This window comes from Somniosus microcephalus, chromosome 9 (assembly GCF_052327205.1).
Source record: "Somniosus microcephalus isolate GS21.2 chromosome 9, FLI_Smic_1.0, whole genome shotgun sequence".
Taxonomy (NCBI): Eukaryota; Metazoa; Chordata; class Chondrichthyes; order Squaliformes; family Somniosidae; genus Somniosus; species Somniosus microcephalus.
In genome coordinates this window covers 22,050,855-22,061,054 of record NC_140995.1, presented here as the reverse complement: position 1 = coordinate 22,061,054, position 10,200 = coordinate 22,050,855, and positions in this window count along the sequence as shown.

Here is a 10,200-nt window from a genome sequence, read left to right as displayed (position 1 = left end):
GATATATTTCTTGAGGCTAAAGGGATCAAGGGATATGGGGAAAAGGCAGGGACAGGGTACTGAATTTGGATGATCAGCCATGATCACATTGAATGGCGGAGCAGGCTCGAAGGGCCGAATGGCCTACTCCTGCTCCTATCTTCTATGTTTCTATGTTTCTCTGTTCTTGCACCCCCTTTAAAATTGTACCATTTAGCTTGTATTTGTGTCTTTTCATTTTTCCTACCAAAATATATCACCTCACACTTTTCTGCGTTGAATTTCATCTGCCTTGTGTCCGCCCATTGCACCAGCCTGCCTCTGTCCTCTTGAAGTCTGTTACTATTTTCTTCACTGTTTGCTACACTTCCAAGTTTCGTGTCATCTGCAAATTTTGAAATTGTACCCTGTACTCGCAAGTCTGTGTTGTCTTGCAACAACAGCAACTACAACTTGTATTTATATAGTGCCTTTAACGTAGTAAAACTTCCCAAGGCACTTCACAGGAGTGTTATCAAACAAAATTTGACGCCGAGCCACATAAGGAGATATTAGGGCAGATGGGTCAATGAGGTGGGTTTTAAGGAGCATCTTAAAGGAGGAAAGAGAGGTAGAGAGGTGGAGAGGTTTAGGGAGGGAATTCCAGAGCTTAGTGCCTCAGCAGCTGAAGCCACAATCGCCAATTGTGGAGTGATTAAAAGCAAGGATGCTCAAGAGGCCAGAATTAGAGGAGCGCAGATATCTCGGAGGGTTGCAGGGCTGGAGATTACAGAGATAGGGAGGGGTTTGAAAACAACGATGATAATTTTAAAATTGACACGTTGCTTAACTGGGGGCCAATATAGGTCAGAGAGCTCAGGGGTGATGGGTGAACGGAACTTGGTGCGAATTAGGACACAGGAAGCAGAGTTTTGGATGACTTCAAGTTTACAGAGGGTGGAACGTGGGAGGCCAACTGGGTGTGTGTTGGAATAGTTAAGTCTAGAGGCGCGGATATTTGGTCGGAAGCTCATCTCGGGGTCAAATATGACACCAAGGTTATGAACAATCTGGTTCAGCCTCAGATATTTGCCAGGGAGAGGGATGGAGCCGGTGGCTAGGGAATGGAATTTGTGCTATGGACGAAAAACAATCGCTTCCGCGTACTGAACTCTGGGGAACACCACCGTATACCTCCCTCCAGTCTGAAAAACAGCCATTCACTACAATTCTCAATTTTCTATCCCTTAGCCAATTTTGTATTCATGCTGCTACTACCCCTTTTAGCCCACTGGGCTTCTATTTTGCTAACAAGCCTATTATGTGGTACTTTATCAAATACCTTTTGAAAGTCCATATACACAACATCAACTGCACTGCCCTCATCCACCCTCTCTGCTATCTCATCAAAAAATTCAATCAAGTTAGTCAAACATGATCTGCCCTAAACAAATTCATGCTGGCTCTCCTTTATTAGTCCATAATATACTTGTCCACTTGTCCAAGTGGCTGATAATTTTCTCCCGGATTATTGTTTCTAACAGCTTCCCCACTACCAACATTAAACTGACTGGCCTGTAATTGCCGGGTTTATCCTTCTCCCTTTTTTTGAACAAGGGTGTAACATTTGCAAGCCTCCAGTCCTCTACAATTTCTACCCTTACTTCCCTCAGCATCCCATTTGGACCGGGTGACATATCCACTTTAAGTACTGACAGCCTTTTTTAGTACCCCCTCTTTATCTATTTTTATCTCATTCAGTATCCTGACAATCAGTTCTGATGGAAGGTCATCGCCCTGAAACGCCAGAAACGTCTCTCCACAGATGCTGCCTGACCTGCTGAGTTTGCCAGCATTTTTCTGTTTTTATCCCGATAACCTCCTAGTTTACCATAGCTCTGGCAACGTCCTCTTCCTTGGAAAACATCGATGCAAAGTACTCATACTTCAGCCATGTCTTCTGCCTCCACCAATAGATCTCCATTTTGGTCCCTATTCGGCCCCACCACTCTGCTGTCAACCCTTTTACTGTTAAACCCTCTTCTGTCAGTGCTGGGTGGGCAGAAAACATGGACTTAAAGAAGGAAGATGGCGTATATTTCGCACTTTCCTCAGGCCCAGTTGGTGATGCTGATTTCTGCTTGTTTTACGCTGTTTCTTTTACATTCCAGCATATACTAATGTCATTCTCAGAAAATGTTGGTGTAAGTTGCAGTTGGCAAGATCGGTGTAGAAGCCAGCAGTGTAATTGGTGTAATATTGGTGTAAGTCGGATAGAGGAAATTTCCGCCCCTTGTGTTAACCAACTCCTTTCATCTCTGCTAATCTTTGAAGCAAAGCTTTTTAGGAATCAACAGAGAGGCACCCAAGGGGAGTCATTGGAGCAGTGGAGAGGTTGCAAAAGGGGAAAGAAAAAGCAGCTGAAAGCTGGGAAAGGAAAGAAACAGCAGAAAGGCTACAAAAGAGAAATAATCTTGGCACTGTTGCAGAATAGCAGAGCTAATCTATCTTTCGACATTAAGTAAGAATCTCCTTAAATGGGATAGTGTACATGCGTACTTTACTTTTATAATAGTATCATAGAATTTGAACTGATTGTACCTGGTGACTTTCAATCATATTCATTTTTCTGTATGTTTTAGTCAATGATAGAATAAAGCAGCTTATGAACCGAACCAAACAAAGCACCTGGTGTTAACTGGGTCTGCCTTCAGAGAGATTAAAGGAGTACACGTCCTTAAGGCACACAGGCCTACTCCTGTTCCTATGCAAATAGAAGTTGAACTGATTGTACCATGTGATGTTCATCGTACTCAGTGTTGTATGTTTTACCCACCATGGAATAAAGCAGTTTATGAACCAAACCAAACGATGCCTCATCCAGTGCTAACTCAGTCTGCCTGCAATGAGATTAAAGGAGTAAATGCTCTTAAGCCATGGAGATCTGGTCCAGATCACAAGGGAGGGTTTCACTGTTACCCTCTCAAGTCCCACTACCACACTAGCAGATACAGGGCAGTGGAAGTCAATCGCAGTAAAAAGGCTTAAGAGAGCGACTGACATCATGGCATTTGAGTAGACACATCTGGCAGATCTGAATTGGTAACATGTACATATGCTTCTATTGCATTCTATAATAAAAAATGTGTTTATATAGATGAATGTAGAATGGAATAATTGACCTGATGTGACCTGAGTTACACTTTTTGAATGTATTTATGAATAACTGAATTTATGCCATCCAAAGTGTTTCTTGATGGGGCAGGACCAGTCCGTGTATTCTTACTTGCACTGTGTACTCTGTTACTCTGCTTTTCACCCATAGTTTCTCACCCAACAGAAAGACATCTCAAAGTGAGGAATGAATGTTGGCAGTGCAAGCAATAGCTATGTTATTGATCGTGATCTTTATCGTAAAAGGTTAAATATCTTCACAATGAATGGACTAGGCGAGTATTCAGTTCACATTTAGGCTTTCTTGCACCAACCAATTTGAGGGAACATTGTAATTTATAAAGCAACCCCCAGGGCATTACAGAAAGAAAGAAAGACTTGCATTCATATAGTGCTTTTCACGACCAACGGACGTTTCAAGCACTTTACAGCCAATGAAGTACCTTTTGAAGTGTAGTCACTGTTGTAATGTAGGAAATGCAGCAGCCAATTTTGCACACAGCAAGCTCCCACAAACAGCAATGTGATAATGAGCAGATAATCTGTTTTTGTGATGTCAATTGAGGGATAAATATTGACCAGGACACCTATGGATGGCATAAATTCAGGGATTCATAAATCTCCCCAGCTCTTCTTCAAAATAGTGGCCATGGGGACCTATCATGTCCACCTGAAAGGGTAGAAAGGGCCTCGGTTTAATATCTCATCCAAACGATGGTCCTTGAACCCACAACTTTCTGACTCAAAGGCAAGGGTGCTACCAACTGAGCCATAGCTGACACTACAGCTTTGAAAGAAAATCGGTAAGAGGCATGCACGCAAAGATTTTTTTCCCCTTCTCCCCTGAAGGTAACACTTTGTTATGGAATTGACAAAGGGTGAAATAAAGTATTGGTCCAAATAAAAATGACAGCCAGAAGCTGGAATTCAGGGACAAGGAAACAGCAGATATTTAAGAGTTAATTGATAGCTGTGTTTACCCAGGAGTTGAGGGAAAGTTACTGGTGACAAATCAGGTTCCCAGGAGCAGCAGCAGAGGAGATAGACAGTATGCAATGAACGAAGGACATGGTTCTGAAAAGTATAGATGCTCTTAAGATAAACAAGGCACCTGATGCAGATAACTATCATCCATGAGTCTTAAAGCAAATGGTGAGTGATATTTGTGACATTTTAGCTCACATCTTTGAATGTTTGCTAAATTCAGGAGGGATTCCTGAGGATTAGAAAGTGGTTAACATTACCTAATTATTAAAAAGGGTCAAAAGCAGGCAATATTAAATTGAACCTTAAAACATTTTATAAACATGTAAAGTGTAAGCGTTTAGTTAGGGAAAAAGTTGGGCCTATTAAGGACCCAAAGGGAAATCTTCATGTAGACGCAGAGGACATGGCTGAAGTATTAAATGAGCACTTTACATCTGTCTTCATAAAGGAAGCGGATGATGTGAAGGTGACACTAAAAGAGGAGAGTGAAGTTATGGACTGGATGGTAATAGATAGAGAAGACGTACTAAAAAGATTAGTATTACTGAAAGTTGGTAAGTCACCTGGTCCGGATGGAATGCATCCTAGGGTGCTGAAAGAAGCAAAGGTAGAAATAGCAGAGGCATTGGTCACAATCTTTCAATCCTCATTGGATACAGGAGTAATACTGGAGGACTGGAAGGTTGCTAATGTTATACCACTATTCAAGAAAGGGGAGAGGGATAAACCAGGAAACTATAGGCCAGTCAGCCTAACATCGGTGGTGGGAAGTTATTGGAAACCATTATCAGGGGCAAAATAAACTTTCATTTGGAAAGGTATGGGTTAATCAAGGAGAGCCAGCATGGATTTGTTAAAAGCAAATTTTGTCTGACTAACCTGATTGAATTCTTTGATGAGGTAAAAGAGAAGGTTGATCAAAGTAATGCAGTAGATGTATATATGGACTTTCGGAAGGCATTCGACAAAGTGCCACACAGGAGGTTTATTAAGAAGATGGAAGCCCATGGAATTAAGAGGGAAGTGGCGGAATGGATACACAATTGGCTCAGTGACAGGAAGCAAAGGATGGTGATAGATGGATATTTTTCAGACGGGGAGGTAGTGGTGTTCCCCAAGGGTCAGATTTGGGTCCATTACTCATTGCAATAGTCTCAGAAACATAGAAACATAGAAGATAGGAGCAGGAGTAGGCCATTCAGCCCCTCGAGCCTGTTCCGCCATTTAATGAGATCATGGCTGATCATCCAAATTCAGTACCCTGGCCCTGCTTTCTCCCCATATCCCTTGATCCCTTTAGCCTTAAGAAATATATCTAACTCCTTCTTGAATATATTTAATGAATTGGCCTCAACTGCCTTGTGTGGTAGAGAATTCCACAGGTTCACCACTCTCTGGGTGAAGAAATTCCTCCTCATCTCAGTCCTAAATGGCTTACCCCTTATCCTTAGACTGTGACCCCTGGTTCTGGATACCCCCGCCATCGGGAACATCCTTCCTGCATCTAGTCTGTCTAGTCCTGTTAGAATTTTATAAGTTTCAATGAGATCCCCTCTCATTCTTCTAAACTCTAGCAACTATAAGCCTAATCGACCCAATCTCTCCTCATACGTCATTCCTGCCATCCCAGGTATCATTCTGGTGAATCTTCGCTGCACTCTCTCCATGGCAAGAACATCCTTCCTCAGATAAAGTGACCAAAACTGCACACAATACTCAAGGTGTGGTCTCACCAAGGCCCTGTACAACTGCAGCAAGACATCCTTGCTCCTGTACTCGAACCCTCTCGCTACGAAGGCCAACATACCATTTGCCTTCTTAACTGCCTGCTGCACTCCCATGCTTACCTTCAGCGACTGGTGCACAAGGATACCCAGGTCTCGTTGCACTTCCCCTTTTCCCAATCTATTGCCGTTCAGATAATAATCTGTCTTCCTGTTTTTGCCACCGAAGTGGATAACCTCGCATTTATCCACATTATACTGCATTTGCCATGCATCTGCCCAATCACCCAACCTGTCCAAATCATACTGGAGTTTCTCTGCACCCTCCTTACAGCACACACGCCCACCCAGCTTTGTGTCATCTGCAAACATGGAGATATTACATCAAGTTTCCTCGTCTAGATCATTTATATATATTGTGATTAGCTAGGGTCCTAGCACCGATCCCTGCGGTACCCCACTAGTCAATGCCTGCCACTTGGAAAAAGACCTGTTTATTCCAACTCTTTGCTTCCTGTCTGCCAACCAGTTCTCTATCCAAGACAGTTCCTTACCCCCAATCCCATGTGCTTTAACTTTGCACGCTAATCTCTTATGTGGGACCTTGTCGAAAGCCTTCTGAAAGTCCAAATACACCACATCCACTGGTTCTCCCTTATCTATTCTACCAGTTACATCCTCAAAAAATTCCAGTAGATTAGTCAAGCATGATTTACCTTTTGTAAATCCATGTTGACTTTGTCCAATCCTGTCACTGTTTTCCAAGTGCTCTGCTATTACATCTTTTATAATGGACTCTAGCATTTTCCCCACTACCGATGTCAGACTTACCGGTCTATAATTCCCCGTTTTCTCTCTACCACTTTTTTTAAATAATGGGGTTACATTAGCTACCCTCCAATCCATTGGAACTGTTCCAGAGTCTATAGAATTTTGGAAGATGACCAGCAATGCATCTACTATTTCTAGGGCCACTTCCTTAAGTACCCTAGGATGTGGATTATCAGGCCCTGGGGATTTATCGGCCTTCAATCCCATCAATTTCCCTAACACCATTTCCCTACAAATACTGATTTCATTCAATTCCTCCCTCTCATATGTTCCCCGACATCCCTGGGAGGTTATTTCTGTCCTCCTTTGTGAAGACAGAACCAAGTGTAGGGAGCAGCATTATAAAGTTTGCAGACGATACGACACTTGGCAAAGTAGTAGATCGTGATGAGGATAGTTATAGGCATCAGGGTGACATTGACAGATGGTAAAATGGGCAGAAACATGGCAGATGGAGTTGAATGCAGAGAAGTATGAAGTGATGCACTTTAGGAGGACTAATATGGAAAGACTGCACACTAGAAATGGCATGATTTTGAAAAGTGTAGATGAGCAGAGAGACCTCGATGTCCATTTACACAAATCCTTAAAGGTGGCAAGACAAGTTGTAAGATGGTTTAAAAAGCGTATGGGTTACTTGGGATTATAAATAGAGGAACAGAATATAAAAGCAAAGAGATCATGCTAGAACTTTATTGTGGACAAACACTTCAGGAAAGATGGAAAGGCCTTAGAAAGGGTGCAGAGGAGGTTTACCAGGATGTTACCAGAGAAGAGGGACTTCAGTTATGAAAAGAGGTTGGAAAGGTTAAGACAATCCTCCTTGGAACAGAGAAGGTTAAGATGTTACCTAATAGAGGTTTTCAAGATGATAAAGAGGTTTTGATAGAACAGATGGAGAAAAATGATTCCCTCTGGCGAGTGGGACAATAATGAGAGATCATAGATTCAAAATCATTGGCAAATGAGCTAGAGGGGAGCTGAGGAGAAATTTTTTTCACTCAGAGAGTTGTCGGGATCTGCAACGCTCTACCTGAAAAGGTGGTGGAAGCTGATCCCATAAATAATTTTAAAAGGGAGTTGGACAGGTACTAAAGATAAGGGGTAAGCCATTTAGGACTGAGATGAGGAGGAATTTCTTCACCCAGAGAGTGGTGAACCTGTGGAATTCTCTACCACAGAAGGCAGTTGAGGCCAAGTCATTAAATATATTCAAGAAGGAGTTGGATATATTTCTTAAGGCTAAAGGGATCAAGGGATATGGGGAGAAAGCAGGGACAGGGTACTGAATTTCAAAATCAAATCAAATCAAATCAAATCAACTTTTATTGTCATTGTTAGTGCACAAGTGCAGTACAACAAAATGTAGGCTTGCGGCTCCCGAGAGTGTACAATTTGGATTAGGACACTTAAACATTTCAACATACATTTGTACATATATATTAGCATAAATATGACCATAATATGATCAGCCATGATCTCATTGAATGGCGGAGCAGGCTCGAGGGGCCGAATGGCCTACTCCTGCTCCTATCTTCTATGTTTACTTGAGGATGAGGAACTTACAGGGTTACGGACAAAAAGCGGCGACATTCAACTAAGCACAAATGCTCTTTCAAAGAGCCAGCACAGACACATTGGGCCGAATGGCCTCCTTCTGTGCTTTAACTTTCTATGATTCTATGAAAAACACAGTTGAAATAGAGTTGATATTTTATACAAAAAGAAAATACTGCAGATGCTGGAAATCTGAAAAGAAACTGAAAATGCTGGAAATACTCAGCAGGTCAGGCAGCATCTGTGAAGAGAGAAACAGAGTTAATGTTTCAGGTCGATGACCTTTCGTCAGAACTGGAATAAAGCAGGATTGGAACAGATTTTTAAGCAAGTGTAGTGGCTGGGAAATGGGGGAGGGGATGAAAGAACAAAAGGGAAGGCCTGTGATAGGCTGGAAGGCAGGAGAGATTAAGAGACATTGAGAGACATTGGCCCAGTAATTCCTGTCACAACGCGTGAGTACGGACGGGGTACTCACGCGTGTGACCGGAGGAATTGCCGGTTTTCAGCATGCGCTGAAAACCGGCATTTCCTGTCCTCTGACCCAAGGGGTTAAGAGGCAGAACGCGTGCGACTGCACAGGCAGCGCGTGCGCAATGAAATTCCTTTTTTTTTTCAGAGTTGCCCGAGTGTAAAGGCCTCCGGTTTTTACGCGTGGAAAAACCAGACGTAAGTACTTAGTTTTACAGGTAAGTGGTCTTTTAGTACAATTTAGAAAAAAAATTTCCACAGGTTTATTATTTTTAAAGAATTTACAGTAAGGTAAGTTTAGTTTTAGACCCTATTTTTTAAAAATTTATTTTTTTCAAAAATTTGATTAATTGTTTAAAATATTTTTTTAAACTTATTTATAGTTAATATAATCAGTGGGATGTTTTTAAAAATTTTATTTAAAGTTTAAGTAGTGTTTTGGCAGCCCATACTTTTCATGAGTTTGACAGTTCTTACTCTCAAACTCATGAATGAAGTTTCCCCTCCCCTGATTGGCTGCACAGTGCTCACCTGATCCCAGCCAGCACATTGCACTAACTACGCCGCTGGATCAGGTAAGCACATCGCGCTGACATCTGAACCGGGCCAGTGACAGGAAATGCAAGCAGGCCCGGGCTTCAGATGTCGGCGCGCCGCACACTGACCGCGCATGCGCCGGCCGCGAGAGCCCGCTCCCGGCGCCGGCCGCCGCTCAGCATTCCCGCTCTGGCAACGGCACGGGACCTCAGGTAGGCAGGGGGAGGGGCCGGAGAGAGGGACAGAGGGGAGCGGGGGAGGGAGGGACACAGACAGGGGAGGGGGAGGGGGAGGGGAGCGGGGGGAGGGAGGGGAGCGGGGGTGGGGAGGGGAGCGGGTGGGCGAGGGGAGGGAGGGAGGGAGACAGGGGAGGGAGGGATAGGACATCGAGAGGACATGACAGGGAGAGGGGGGACACACAGGGGCAGGGAGACCAAGCGCCCCAAAATTGCCCTCGCGCCCCAAAATTGCCCTCGCGCCCCAAAATTGCCCTCGCGCCCCAAAATTGCCCTCGCAACGCGGGGCTCCCCAGCTAGTATATATATATATGATCTGAAATTGTTGAACTCTATGTTGAGTCCAGAAGGCTGTAAAGTGCCTAATCGGAAGATGAGGTGCTGTTCCTCGAGCTTACGCTGAGCTTCTGTGGAACAATGCAAGAGGCCGAGGACGGTGAGGTCTGAGTGGGAGTGGAGCGGTGAATTAAAGTGACAGGCGACCGGAAGCTCGGGGGCCCCCTTACGGACTGAATGGAGGTGTTCCGCAAAGCAGTCACCCAAACTGAAGTTTACACTTGGACTTTCTAAAAGCTTTTGACTAGGTTCCGCATCTGTGATTAATGACTAACGTAATGAGTCATGGTATAGGAGGTGAAGTATGGTACTGGGTAGAAACAAAACAGCCATAATTGAAACTTTCCATACTGGAAGGAGGTTACAAGCAAGGTTCCCTAGCGACCAGT